The sequence below is a fragment of the Acinonyx jubatus genome, chromosome B3, assembly GCF_027475565.1.
Source record: "Acinonyx jubatus isolate Ajub_Pintada_27869175 chromosome B3, VMU_Ajub_asm_v1.0, whole genome shotgun sequence".
NCBI lineage: Eukaryota > Metazoa > Chordata > Mammalia > Carnivora > Felidae > Acinonyx > Acinonyx jubatus.
In genome coordinates this window covers 28,310,580-28,326,036 of record NC_069386.1, presented here as the reverse complement: position 1 = coordinate 28,326,036, position 15,457 = coordinate 28,310,580, and the positions used below count along the sequence as shown (strand labels likewise).

Here is a 15,457-nt window from a genome sequence, read left to right as displayed (position 1 = left end):
TTTCTGCATTTCTCACTAAGAGAATTGATCTGTGTGTAGCTGTGTATTTGGTTCATCCGAGATAGGATGGAAATTCAGGAGACTTCTGTGTTGCCATCTTGGTGATGTTCCCCACCCCCCTGCTGAGTTTTTAATTTCAGTGAAATATAACTTATCCTTTTTTCATGGATTGTACCGTTAGTGTTGTATCTAAATGGTCATGATCAAACCAAAGATATCTATATTTTCTTCTATGTTATCTCCTACAAGTTTTGCACTTTACATTTAGGTCTGTAATCCATTTTGAGCTAATTTTTGTGAAGGATGTAAGGTCTATGCTAGATTGATTTTTCTAAAGGTGGATGTGAGTTATTCAGCACTATCTGTTAAAGACTGTCTTTTCTCCATTGTATTCACTTTCCTCCTTTGTCAAAGATCATTTGACTATAGTTGTGTGGGTGTATTTCTGGGCTCTCTATTCTGTTCCGTTGATCTAGTTGTCCATTCTTTCACCAATACCGTATTATCTTGATTGCTGTAGCGTTATAGTAACTCTTAAAGTTAGGTAGTGCCAGTCCTCCAACTTTATTCTTTTACTTCAATATTGTGTTGGCTATTCCTGAGTCTTTGGCCTCTATATAAACTTTAGAACCAATTTATCAATACCCATAGAATAACTTGCTGAGATTTCAATTGATATTGCATTAAATCTCTAGATCAAGCTGGGAAGAACTAATATCTTGACAATATTGATTCTTCCTATCTGTGAACATGAACTGTCTCTCCATTAGTCTTTTAGTTTCTTTCTTCAGAATTACATTTTCCTCATATAGATCTTGTACATATTTTGTTAGATATGTTCCTAAGCATTTTATATATTGGGGTGTTAATGTAAATGGCATTTTTGATTTTAATTTTTTTTAGGTAATCTCTACACCCAACATGGGGTTTGAACTCATGACCCCGAGATCAAGAGTTGCACACTCTACTGACTGAGCCAGCTAAGTGCCCCAGCATTTTTCATTTTAAATTCTGGTTGTTCATTGCTGGTATATTATAAAGCAGTTGAGTTTTGAATATTAACTTTATATCCTACAACCTTGCTAATATTCACTTATTCATTCCAAGAGTTTTTTGGTTGATTCTTTAGGGTATTTTATATAGACAAACATGTCACTGCGAACAAAGACAGTTTTGTTTCTTCCTTCTGAATCTCTGTACCATTTATTTCCTTTTGTTGTCTTAAAACATTAAGCTAAGTCTGCATTAGCTAAGACTTACAGTATGATACTGAAAAGGGGGTGGTGAGACGAGACATTCTTGCCTTGTTTCTGATCTTAGTGGGAAAGCTTGTAGCTTCTCACCATTAAATATGATGTTGGCTGTAGATTTTTGGATAGATGTTCTTTATCAAATTTAGGAAGTTCTCATCTTCTAGTTTGTTGAGATTTTTTTTTATCATAAATAGATATTGGATATTATCAGATGTTTATTCCTGCAATTATTGATTTAATCATGTGATTTTTCTTAAGGGTCTTGATATTGACAGATTACATTAATTTTTGTCTTTTATTTTATTTTATTTTTTTGATTTTTTTTTTTTACGTTTATTTATTTTTGAGACAGGGAGAGACAGAGCATGAATGGGGGAGGGTCAGAGAGAGAGGGAGACACAGAATCTGAAACAGGCTCCAGGCTCTGAGCTGTCAGCACAGAGCCCGACGCGGGGCTCGAACTCACAGAGTGCGAGATCATGACCTGAGCCGAAGTCGGACGCTTAACCGACTGAGCCACCCAGGCGCCCCAATTTTTGTCTTTTAGATTATACTGATATTTGAATTTGAACTAGATTTGTGTAAGTGGAATAAAGTCTACTTGGTTGTGGTGTCTAATACTTTTTAGACACTGTTGGACTCAATTTCCTAATATTTTGTAGAAGATTTTTCAATTTGTGTTCATGAGAGAGAATGGTCTGGCGTTTTCTTATAAAGTCTTTGTCTGGTTTTGGCACTAGGGTAATGCTGGCCTCATTTAGTGAGTTAGAAAATATTCCCTCTGCTTCTTTCTTCTGGACAAGATTTTATAGAATTGGTATAATTTCTTTCTTAATTGTTTGGCAGAAATCACTAGTGAACCTATGTGGGCTTGGAACTTTCTGTTTTGGTAGGTTATTCTTAATTCTGTTTCTTTAATGCAGATAAGTCTTTCGGGGACTATTCTTTTGTGGGCTTTGGTAGATTGTGTCTTTCAAGGAATTGGTCCATTTTATCTAGGTTATTAAATTTGTGGGCATAGAGTTGTTAATAGCCCTTTATTATTTTTTTAATGTCCATAGTATCTATAGTATTTTCCCCTCTTTCATTTCTGATTTTAGTAATTGGTGTCTTTTTAAAAAATTTTTTAATGTTTATTTTTTTGAGGGAGAGAGAGAGAGACAGAGCATGAGCTGGGGTGGAGCAGAGAGAGAGGGAGACACAGAATCCGAAGCAGGCTCCAGACTCTGAGCTCTCAGCAGTAAGCCCGGTGCAGGGCTCAAACCCACCAACTGTGATATCATGACCTGAGCTGAAGTCAGATGCTTAACTGACTGAGCCACCCAGGTGCCCCATAATTTGTATCTTCTTTCTTTTTTTCTTAACCTGGCTAGAGGCTTAATGAATTTATTGATTTTTATGAAGAACCAGCTTTTGGTTTCATTGATTTTTCTCTATTATTTTCCTCATCAATTTCACAGATTTTTGCTTTAATTTTTATTATTTCTTTTCTTCTTACTTTGTATTTAATTTGATGTGTGTGTGTGTGTGTGGTTTTTTTTTTTTTTACTTTTGTAAGGTGGAAGCTTAGATGATGAATTTAAGTTCTTTCTTCTTTTTTAATATATGTATTTAATGCTGTAAATGTTACCTCTAAGCACTGCTTTCACTGCATCCCACAAATTTTGGTAAGTTGTAATTTTGTTTTCATTTAGTTAAAAATATTTTAAAATTTCTCTTGAGATTTCTCCTCTTTGACCCATATATTACTTAGAAGTGTGTTATTTAATCTCTATTTATTTGGGGATTTTCCAGCTGTTACTATTTTCTAGTTTAATTTTGTGATCTGAGACCACATATTGATGGTTTTTGTCTTGTTAATTGTATTAGGGTATATTTCATGGCCCAGAATTTGGTCTCTCTTGGTGAATATGCCATGTGACCTTGAGAAGAATATGTATTCTGCTATTGGATGAAGTATTCTGTAGATGTTTGATTATTATATTTGAAATATAGCTATTTGATGATGCCGTTGCATTTAGTTATGTCATTACTGATTTTGTGCCTACTGGATCTATTACTAATAGAGGGGTATTGAAGGCTTTCAGTTGCTTTTTTTTTTTTTTTTTTGGCTTGGTCTGCTGTTCTTTCTTGGTTTTAATTTATTTCTTTAAATTCAAGTTAGTTGACATACAATATAGTATTGGTTTTAGGAGTAGAACCCAGTGATTCATTGTTTACATAGAATACCCAGTGGTCATCCCAAGTGCCCTCCCTAATCATTTAACCCATCCTTCCACCCACCACCCCTCCAGCAACCCTCAGTTTGTTCTCTGTATTTAATAGTCTCTTATGGTTTGCCTCCCTCTCTGTTTTTATCTTATTTTTCCTTCCCTTCCCTATGTTCATCTGTTGTGTTTCTTAAATTCCACATATGAGTGAAATCATACGGTATTTGTGTTTCTCTCACTGATCTTGTTTAGCATAATACACTCTGGTTCCATCCACATTGTTGCAAATGGCAAGATTTCTAATTCTTTTTGATCACTGAGTAGTATTCCATTGTATATATGTATATATACCACTTTATCCATTCATCAGTCAAGGGACATTTGGACCCTTTCCATAATTTGGCTACACTTTCTTCTTGTCCCACAATCCATACAGTTTAGGAGGGAGATCCCATAACGGGTTAGTTCTTACAAATTTAGACCATTTATTTGAGGAAGTTGTTGAATATAAGTCCAATTTTATTTTGGTCTCAGAATTGATGAAAAATATCATTGGCAAAAAAGTTATCACATATAAAATCCAGAAACAAGTTAATTATCTTAATTTTGTCTAATTAAATTCTTCATACCTTTGCTTTAGTTTTTCAAACTATACCTAAGATATAAGTTAAATAACCATCCCCTGGATCAGTTTGGGTGAGTTGGATATTTTTTGAAGCCTTTGGTTATAGCTTCATTTTCTGTTTTTAGTTTTGTAGAATTTTAGCTCAGGGAACTAGGGGAGGCATTTCATATTGGCATTGAATGAGTGGGCGTGTCTTTTTGAATGGTGGTTTCCTTGTGCTGTGACAGTTTGTCAGCTTAGCTTCCTCTAGTCCAACTGTCTTAAATCTCTGGAATTTGATCACCTAGCTATGCTTATTCTTGATGTAGTATAACCTGCATAAAACCAATAAATATTAATGTTTGTTGTTATTAGCTAATATTTAGTTGTATTAAGAGCTAATATTTATTGATTACTCATGTATCAGGAATTATTCTAAGGGCTTTGCACAGTTAGGTGTTTGTTTTGAGGATTAAAAGAAACAAGAGGTTGATAATACTTATATCTCCATTTTACAGGTGAGAAAACTATTAAACAACATGCTCAAGATTACAATTGGTGACAAATCCAAGTTTTCATCACAGGGCTGCCTTACTCCAAAGCTCATTCTCTTAATTGCACTACCTGCTGCTCAATCCTGAGGACTTTCTAAGTTTTAGGAACCAGTTGCTTAGGCTTGAAACTATAGAATAACATGAAAGTAATGGTCTCTTCTAACAGCAAAACACATATTTGTAAGTTTTCTAGTTCTCAGCCTCAAATCTTATTCTTATAAATATAGCTTTAGTACTTTTTACTTCCTAACAGGGACAAGTTGTGGTTCATACAAAATTGAGAATAGAAAGTATAGCAAAGGTGCTTTAGATATGTTTACTATTTTAGACGGAGGAAAATCTATCCATCGGTATTTTAAATTTTAGTCCTAATAATACCATCACTAACTTCCTCTCTCCCTTCCTCTCTCTCCCTTCCTCCCTTCATTCGTTTCTTTCCTTTTTTCCTGCTGGCATTGATTGTGGTACTTTGTGGAAATTATCTAAGCTTTTGGTATTTTAGTTTGTAATCTTATAAAATATGCCCTTTTTCTATATTTGAAAAGAGAGGTTTAATATTTTCATTTGAAATAAATTTGGGTTACCAAGATTAGTGTTATTACTATTGGGTCACCTGGGTGGCTCAGTTGGTTGCAGGTCATGATCTTGTGGTTCTTGAGTTTGAGCCCTGCGTCAGACTCTGTGCTGACAGCTCAGAACCTGGAGCCTGCTTTGGATTCTGTGTGTGTCGCTCTCTCTGCCCCTCCCCCACTCATGTTCTATCTCTCCAAAATAAATAAATGTTAAAAAAATTTTAAGTGTTATTACTATTAATGTTCTATGAAATTTCATCTATCACTGTGTTTAATAAAACCTCTTCTTATTTATTATTTCAAAGCTTTAATGAAAACCCGGTTATATATGTTCTCTTTCACAGAAAATTGCTTTGTGTAAAAATGTTTTTATTTTAGTGTCTATTTTTAAAAATAGGGGTAAAAGTCCTCTCCATTCTCTACCAACTAGATAGAATTTTTTCATCTGGATTATTCATATTAATATTTCTAAAAAGTACTGATTTTATTTTCTATCATAGAAGTTAGAGTAAAAGCCTTGGGTGATTGGATGATAAAATTTCACCCTGATAAAATTATCAGGTTTTTTTTTCCCCACGTGAAGTTAATAGTGGCTCAATCATCCTGTAAAAATGTAAAACTACAATGAGATATCATCCCACACCTGTCAGAATGGCTAAAATCAATAACACAAGAAACAAGTGTTGGTGAGGATTTGGAGAAAAAGGAACCTTGTGCACTGTTGGTGGGAATGCAAAGTGGTGCAGTCACTCTGGAAAACAGTATAGAGGTTCCTCAAAAAGTTAAAAATAGAACTACCCTATGATACAGCAATTGTACTACTGATATTTACCCTAAAAATACAAAAACACGAATTCAAAGGGATACATGCATCTCTATGTTTATTGCAGCATTATTTATAATAGCCAAGATATGGAAGCAGCCCAAGTGTCCATTGATAGATGAATCAATAAAAAAGAGGTGGTATGTATACATAATGGAATATTATTTGGCCATAAAAAAGAATGAAAATTGGCCATTGGCAACATGGATGGATCTAGAGAGTATAATGCTAAGCAAAATAAGTCAGAGAAAAACAGATACCATATGATTTCACTCATATTTGGAATTTAAGAAACAAAACAAATGAGCCAAGGGGGAAAAAAGAGACAAACCAAGAAACAGACCCTTAACTACAGAGAACAAACTGATGGTTACCAGAGGGGAGGTGCATGTGGAGATAGTTGAAATACGTGATGGGGATTAAAGAAAGAGAACACTTATTGGTGCATGTGGGGGCTCAGTCAGATAAGCATCCAACTTCGACTCATGATCTCACAGTTTGTGGGTTCAAGCCCCATATTGGGCTCTGTGCTGACAGCTCAGAGGCTGGAGCTTGCTTCAGATTCTGTGTCTCTGACTCTCTCTCTGACCTATTCCCTGCTTACACTCTGTCTCTGTCTCTGTCTCTGTCTCTATCTCTATCTCTCTCTCAAAAATAAATGATAAAAAAATAAAGAGTACACTTATCATGATGAGCACTAATGTATAGAATTGTTGAATCAATGTATTGTCCACCTGAAACTAATAGTGTATGTTAATATACTGGAATTAAAATAAGCAACTTAATAAAAAAATAAAAACAATTTTAAAAGCTTTTTTAAAATGCACTGTACCTTTTCTTGCTCAAATTTATCTTTCATGCAGATTTTTCTGGTTGTTTAACTGAACTATTTGAAGACCAAATGTATAGTTGCAGCTTGAATTAATCTGTCTTCTACAAAATTGTCCAGGGGCTACATAGTGACAAAAGGGAAAAAAAACTGGTTTCAGTGCATTTCAATCATAAGATTGAAGTGATCTATTTTAATCTTTCATATTGGCTTGAAAAAATACATATATTTTCTGGTACAAAGATCTATGATATTTACTGGATCAAGCTTTTTAAATGTGTTATTACCTTTTTAGATTCTACCTTACCTTTTAACTTGAGAGTAAGTTATATTAATATTCCTATAGTGAGATTAAGGACTTATGTATTTCTATCCATTTTTATCTAATACACCTATTTCAAACAGTGTTGTTAAATGCATTATTTTTTCTTGGAGGATTGTATCTTTTATCAGTATGAACCATTCCTCTTTATCTCCTTTTATGATTTTTGCCTTGAGATCTATTGTCTGATACTGTTATTGCTGTGTGTGAGGCTGGGTTAGCATTTAACTGCATTCTTTTTCCATTCTCTTATTTTTTTAACTTTGTCAGTTATTTTTAGGTATGTCTCATGAAAACAGTACAAAGCTGGATGTTGAGCGTTATTTTGTGTTTTATTATCTTATATTACTCAATTTAAAAACCTTTGTCTTTTCATATCAGATAAAGAGTTAGCATCCAAAATCTATAAAGAACTTCTCAAACTCAACACCCAAAAAACAAATGATCCAGTGAAGAAATTGGCAAAAGACACAAATAGACACTTTTCCAAAGAAGAAATCCAGATGGCTAATAGATGCATGACAAAAATGCTCACCATCACTCATCATCAGGGAAACACAAAACCACAATGAGATACTATCTCACACCTGTCAGAGTGGCTAAAATTAACAACTCGGGCAATGACAGATGTTGGTGAGGAGGTGGAGAAAGAGGAACCCTTTTGCACTGCTGGTGGGAATGCAAACTGGTGGGGGTTCAGCCACTCTGGAAAACCGTATGGCAGTTCCTCAAAAAATTAAAAATAGAACTACCTTATGACCCAGCAATTGCATTACTGGGTATTTATCCAAAGGATATAGGAGTGCTGTTTCTAAGGGACACATGTACCCCAATGTTTATAGCAACACTATTGACAATAGCCAAAGTATAGAAAGAGCCCAAATGTCCATCAACTGATGAATGGATGAAGAAGATGTGGTATATACATATATATACAATGGAGTATTTCTTAGGGATCAAAAAGAATGAAATCTTACCATTTGGAACAATGTGGATGGAACTAGAGTGTACTATGCTAAGTGAAATAAGTCTGTCAGAGAACGACAAATATATGACTTCACTCATATGTGAAATTAAGAAACACAACAGAAGAACCTAGGGGAAGGAAAGCAAAAATTAGATAAAAACAGAGAGGGAGACAAAGTATAGGAGACTCTCAAATACAGAGAACAAATTGAGGACTGCTGGATAGGTTTGGGGTGGGAGGATGGGCTAAATGGACAAGGGGTATTGAGAAGGGCCCTTGCTGGGATGAGCACCAAGTGTTATATGTAGGTGATAAGTCACTGGATTCTACTCATTATTGCATTATATGCTAACTAATGGATATAAATTAAAAATAAATAAAAAATAATTTAGTCTGAGATTAATGTCCTTATATTTATGATTGTTGATTTTGTAGAGTTATTACCAATCTATTTTATGCTTTTTAAATTCATTGTGTTTTCTTCTTGCTTTTATTTTTTCCTTTCACTGTGCTTTCTAGATTGATCAATTGTTCTTTATTCTGTCATTCTTTTTCTTTCTTTTTCATTCAGTGGTTTAGAAATCTTTGCATTTTTACCTTGTCTTCCAGTTGTTTCTCTTACAATTTGACCTCACATTTAAATGTATTTTTGTATCTAATCATTGCTTACAAAAATCTGTATCCTCTTTTTGACCAATAATAAAAGGTTTCATATTCCTTCTTATCTCTCAGTTTGGGTTTCACATTATTTCATTTTTAAAAAATTATGCATCAGCTATTTTCACTCAAAAGGAAAAAATAAGTTTTATTTCTTCCTCATCTAGTCTCTCTCCATACCATTTGGAATTCTTTTAATGTCTTGTTGGAATTTGAGGATCTATTCTTCTGTCTCTCAGGTTTTTTTTCTCATGATTTTCTTTTCTTTGCCTTTTTGCATTAGAACCAGAATGTGTTACTTGGCTTAATCTTCTAATTCACTATATCTTTTTCATAGTGCTTTTCTCCAATACAGTTCTAATGGTAACCACCTGTAGTTAGTGTCAGATTCCACAGATGCCTGATGCCACTGTGCACACTGCCTGAGAAGAATACCTTACTTCAGATGCCAGTTGCAAGTTAGGACTCCCCAGGCCACCTATTCTTTTGGCTTCAAATTTGGGGGTTCCCATAACCCATTGGGTTCAGAATTTGCTAGAACAACTAACAGAACTCAGGAAAGTGCTCTACACATGATTACAGAACAGGACCAGCCAAATGAAGACACCTATAGGACAAGGTTTAGGAGGGTCCTGAATGCAGGACTTCCACACTGTCTTCCTGTGGAATTAGGACATGTCACTCTCCCAGCATATACATGTGCTCACCAATGAGGAAACTCTACTGAACTTCTGTGTCCAGGGTTTTTATTGGGATGTCATTGCATAGGTATGATTGATGGAATCATTGGTCACATGATTGAACTTAATCTCTAGTGTCCCTTCTCTCCTCTCCTCCCCAGTGATTGGACTGGCTCACAGCCCCAACCCTCTAATCACATGGTTGGTTCTTGAATCATCTCATTAGTATAAATTCATAAACTTGAGAATGATTACAAGGGGCTGATGAGTAACAAAGACCCTCCTATTACTTGGGAAATTCCAAAGATTTACTTTCCCTCCCAGGAACCAGGGACAAAGACCAAATACATTCTTTATTATATAACACATGGTATTGGTTCTCTTTAAACATTTGGTGGTTCTTAGTTGTATGCCTACTCATATTTGAGGTTTATTCTGCTTTCCTCCCTCTAAATGATGTTTCTTCATATTGTAGTCCATCCCCTTCTTCAATCCTCTTGCCACTTGGGCTCTGCCGGTATTCCATCCTGGGGCAAACTTGCACGTTGCCTACTGCTTAGCTAACATAAGTGGAAGATTCAGTAAGAAGGTTTTATCTGCCTATATGTTGTTTCGTTTGTTTGTTTGTTTGTTTGTTTTAGTCTCCCTATTATTTTCCTTACTAGTGGATGCAGGATACCCTTCTTTTACCCATTGCCTCTAAACACAGAACATTCTTAGAACTTTTCCTACCTTTTACATCAGTCCCTTCCTAAACATATTTAAGCCTCATTCATTTCCTCTATAATTGCCATCCCATCTCTTTTCTTTTAGAGCTCTTAATTTTTTGTTCTGCAGATTACACTATTTTCTTTCACTCATACTTTTTACTTTAAGAAATGTTTGCTTTGGAGGTAGAGAGAAAGCAGACACATATTAATTTTAGAATTTTGTTCCAATCTCTTTTCAGTTATATTTGCAAGCTGATTACTGCCAATCTATAGAAAATACCTTACTCTTCATATATTCATTTTGTAGTTTGCTACTTTATCCTCTTACTAGTTCTATGACTTTCTTGTTTTATTTCCTTTGGGTTTCCCAATTATATTTTGTTCTTCTCTAATTTCTTTTAGTATATATAGAGTGAGGTTTTTTTTTTATTATCTCATTAGATACTTCTGAGGCAATATTTGAAAATACTGCAGTAATGGGTCAGAGTTTTTATTTCTTAGTTCAAAGAGTAGCTTTTGGATTTATTCACTAAGTCTCTTCTCTGTCTCTTCCAGTTTATGATTTTATTTTTAATATCTTCTTTATGCTTTTTTGAGGTTTGTTTTATTGACATGCATGTTTAGCAAATGGGTTATATATCAGTTACTGTTGCAAGCACTCTACATAATCTCTAATCCTCACAGATTCTCTTTCAATATAGGTTGTATAATTCTCATTTTACATCTGAGGAAACTGGCTCAGAGAGTTTAAGTAGCTTGCCCAAGACCACATTACTAGTAAAAGGTGGAGCCAAGACTCACACCCCGTTTTCATTTTTACTGTTCTAAAGGAAAACATTTAGGACTATGAAACATCTTCCTAGGATACCTATTGTAATATATAGTAATCTTGCATGGTTTGGTGTATTGATAAAAAATTTTGAAAACAGATTCCCAAAGGTTAGGTTCTAAAATTTTAAATTTTTAATTAATTTATATTGCATTAAAATTAGAAATTGTAGGGGCGCCTGGGTGGCGCAGCCAGTTAAGCGTCCTACTTCAGCCAGGTCACGATCTCGCGGTCCGTGAGTTCAAGCCCTCCGTCGGGCTCTGGGCTGATGGCTCAGAGCCTGGAGCCACAGAGCCTTTCCGATTCTGTGTCTCCCTCTCTCTGTGCCCCTCGCCCGTTCATGCTCTGTCTCTCTCTGTCCCAAAAATAAATAAACGTTTAAAAATAAAAAATAAAAAAATAAAATAAAAAAAAATTAGAAATTGTACAACTTCTGGTCTTAAGGAATATATGGTAGACACTGACTGCTTCCTTAATAGCCACTCCCCCACTCTTCCTTTATTGTTTCCTTTATTTGGTATACCCAGATTTTGTTTGGTTGTCAAAGTGGTCATCTGTTTCAGGTAATGTTTGGTCCCTTCTGAGCTATAAAGTTTCTGACTCTTGATAATCTAACTCAAACAGGGTGAATCCACTCCTCTTGACAGTGATTGGTTTAGAAATGAGTAAATGATATCATTCTGGCCAATAATACTGGAGGAAAATTCTGTTAGGTACTCTGGGAAAGTTTTGCTTACTTAAAAGAGACATAGGTAAAGGGAGTTTTTTTAAACCTCTGAATGTCATCTTAGTTATTTCCAGATTGCCATAGCAGTCATGAGACCATGAATATAGGCAGCCTACAAAGAGGTTGGTAGAGCACAAAACCAGAAAGATCCTGGGTCTTTGATGACATCACTTTAAATTTTAAGTCATTTTGCACTTACAGACAGAGCATCTTAACAGATAGAGAATTTATTGAGATTGTGATATGATATGTAACCAAATCATATGTTTTACAAGTGCTAAGCAAGTTATACTTTTTGATTTTAGAGTTAAAAGCAGAGTTTTATAGTCAGTCATATTCTTGCTTTGATTCTAGATTCTTCTGCTTAATGAGCAAGTTACTTAATTTCTCTAATCCAGGGATTGGCCAGCTTTTCTATAGAGTCCAAAGAATAAATATTTTAGGCTTTATGGGCCATACAGTTTCTGTTGTACCTACTTAACACTGCTGTTGTGGTGTGAAAGCAGCCATATATAAATGAATGAGTGTGGCTGTATTCCAGTGAAACTATTTATATTTGAATTCCTTATTTTTAATGGGTAGGATATAATTTTCACATATCATAAAATATTCTTTTTTGTTGTTCAACCATTTAAAAATGTAAAAAAATACATTTTTATCTCAAAGGCCATACAAAATCAGCTGGAGGGCTATAACACTCATATATACACTCTATAACACTCTATAACACTCATATAACCTTGGAGAATCTATTGAGGAATAAAAGAGTTCTTACTCATTTGCTACATGACATTTCTTTATGTAGGGAGGAATGGGCTTGATAAACTGGATTTTTGGAGCATACTGCAAAGCCTTGGTAATTTCATTCCAAAAGCTAATTTATGTAAGTGACAATAGGGGGAAAAATGGAAGCATAAATGTTCTGCCTCTTAAATATAGGTCTCTGTCTGGAGACATTAAGTAGAACTTACTACTTACATTATTTATTTTAGAAAATAGAAGCTGTCTTCCTCTCAGTGTCTCAAATGAAAAAAGTTATTCCATATCATAACTGATCTGTTATAAAAGAAGGGGTCCTGCCACTTTGTCCCTTTTGGAAACAGGGCTTATCCAAAGGCACTGACCATAGATGAATTCCCCCTTCCCCCACTTTTTTTCCTCCTAATATTTTCCTCCTAATAATGACTGACAGAGAAGAGGCAGTCCCAAATGCTCAGGCATTTGTAAGAAAAAACCTCACTAGCAGATATCTTAGAAACCAAAGGAAGCAATCTGATTATAACATAATATTAACCTGACTAGAAATAAAAGGATCTTGTTACAAAAAAGCTTTTTGACTGATTTCTGTCTGTTAGATTTTGGAATTTTTTACTTTCAACTTTATAAAAAAAAAAAAGAACTAATGAATTAATTAGGGCCTGGCAAAAAGAGGTGAGTTCTCTCTGATCTTTGGCAAGAATTCTTAAAATCACTAAATTAGGATTCATGTAAAAATTAAAGGAGATAAGTGTAAAGCACTTAGCTTTGGGAATTCAAAAGTTAGCTATTGTTTACTTTTTTTATTATCTTCTGCATCCTTGCTTATTTTATATCTACTGGAGCTGTCAAAAATTGAGAGGTGTAGATAAATCTGTACTACTGTAGTATTTCTATCCATTTCTCTTTATATATAACAGTTCAGTTTATGTACTTTAATGTTATTTGGTATACAGTGGTTTACGATGTTGCATTATAAAATATACCTTTTACTAATATAAAGTGAACTTTCGTTATTCTATTTGTTTTTACCTCAAATTCCATTTTGTCTGATATTTCTATACAACCTAGTTTCTGTTGTATATTCTCATAATTTTAATCTTTGGTTTTGGGTGTTTTTCTCTGAATAACATATAGTTGTCTCTTCATAGTCTTAAGGGTTTTATCTTTTACGGTGGGTGATTTACTAATAATGAATATAAATAAATTAATGATATATCTTTATTTTCCTCCAGTCATCTTATTTTATGTACCATTTTTGTTCTGCCTTGATTCTTTATAACATTTACCATATGATTTATTTCTTTTAATTCCACCAGTTTTGTAAAATTAAATATTTGTGTTTAATTCTATTGGTTATTTTTACCAGCAAGCTAGCCAACTTCTCTTTAATCTGTAATTCTTCTCTGTTTGTCAGAATCATGAGTTGAAGAGTGAGAACTGTTTTCTGGTTCAAGATTGTGGATTTAGCACATGTGGACTCATGGTCTTGTTTCTTCTTAAATCCCGTTAAAATAGATTAGGTAGATATGAAGAGGTTCAACTTAAAACAGCAAGGAGAAAAGGAAAGGAAGAGTTAAGGGTTATCAGTAGACATGTGATTTGGCCACTTTTCTGGAAGATAGAAAATGGATGTTGGTGGATTAAAACCCTAGCCCAGAGTGTGCTGTAAGTAGACTGCAGTGAACTGGGAGTGCTACCACCCTGCTCTCCCCTAAAACCGCAGAGGGACTTTCAGGCATAGTCTAACCAGGCAGGACAGAGAGCAAGAGTAAGAAATAGGATTGACTAAGGTAGGGAGGGTGGGAAAGACTTAACTGAAGATAAGTATATAAAACACCTGTGATAATACCCTCCCCGCTTCCTGCATGCAGAATAGGCTGGAGAGAGTGTAGTCAGGTGTATATACCCCCAAGAAAAAAAGAAGTCTCTTCTAAAGAGATTAAGTGAAATCAGTGGGGAGCTAGGACTTGTAGTGTGGGTTGTTGGCTCTGGAATAGGGGTCAGCAGACTTTATGTAAAGTGTCAGATGGTGGATATTTTAAGATTTGCAGGCCACATAAGGTTATGATTTCAGTGGAATATGCCTCTTGTAGTTTTTGTGTTTGTTTTCTATAACACTTTAAAAAATAAAAGTCATTCTCAGCTCAAGGGTCATACTGAAACAGTCTGACCTGTGATCTGTAATTCACTTCCACCCTGTTTAGGAAGAAGATCCTCCTCAATCTCTCATCTGATGGCTGTGCAGTTGGAAAGCTAGCTCCTTACCAGCTCTTCCTGAAAATAAACCTGCCTGTCGAGTGTTCTCCCTAGGTATATGGAAAACCTAATCCTACTTCTTACTCAAGGTGGGAGGTCTGTTGGGAAACAGATCTACTTACAGAACAGCAGAGGAATCCACAGCTCTTATCTAGAATAATCAATCAAGTACTGCAGTTTTTTTTTTCTCACGTTTACTTATTTTTGAGGGACAGAGCAAGACAGAGTGTGAATGGGGGAGGGGCAATGAGGGGGGCAGGACACAGAATCTGAAGCAGGTCTCAGGCTCTGAGCTGTCAGCACAGAGCCCAATGCGGGGCTCGTACCCATGGACTGAGATCATGACCTCAGCCAAAGTCAGACGCTTAACTGACTGAGCCACCCAGGTGCCCCCAAGTACTGCAGTTTTAAATATGAATAGGCAACCAAGCCTTACCAGATACTTGAGGAAAAGCAACATAATAGAGAAGACCAAGATAAACAGAAAAACTGATACTGGAAGAAAGTAATGTAATGCAGGGCACCAAAAAGAACCTAGAGATATTTTTTAACCAGTGTATTATGAGAGATTTGAATTGTTGTTGAATCCCTAAAATGGGAGCAGCTGTGGAAAATTAATAAGAGAATAAATAGCTTTTTAGAGATTAAAAATATCACTGAAGTTTTAAAAAAGTAGTAGGGATGAAAGGTACAGTTGAAAAAAAT

The 15,457-nt window shown here is 35.0% G+C and overlaps 1 protein-coding gene and 1 long non-coding RNA gene across 11 annotated transcripts in view; one reads left to right on the top strand and one right to left on the bottom strand.

The window, feature by feature from the left end:
- Positions 1-15,457, top strand: part of NRG4 (neuregulin 4) — a 190,103-nt gene that overhangs the window by 59,692 nt on the left and 114,954 nt on the right. For 3 of the 10 annotated variants that reach the window (XR_008299032.1, XM_053223688.1, XM_027067843.2), the window contains exons 1-2: positions 13,546-14,161; positions 14,701-14,806. The exons of 4 other annotated variants lie outside the window; for them this stretch is intronic. The gene's annotated coding sequence lies outside the window, so the exon portion shown is untranslated. Of the gene's footprint in view, positions 1-903; positions 6,819-13,545; positions 14,162-14,700; positions 14,807-15,457 lie in introns of those variants that run through there. 3 more of the 10 variants (XM_053223687.1, XM_053223686.1, XM_053223685.1) reach the window with 2 other exon arrangements.
- LOC113601895 (uncharacterized) overlaps positions 1-15,457 on the bottom strand; it is an 89,473-nt gene that overhangs the window by 12,349 nt on the left and 61,667 nt on the right. The window contains exon 2 of the long non-coding RNA XR_003423220.2: positions 6,849-6,968. This is a non-coding gene — a long non-coding RNA (uncharacterized LOC113601895). The remainder of the gene's footprint in view (positions 1-6,848; positions 6,969-15,457) is intronic.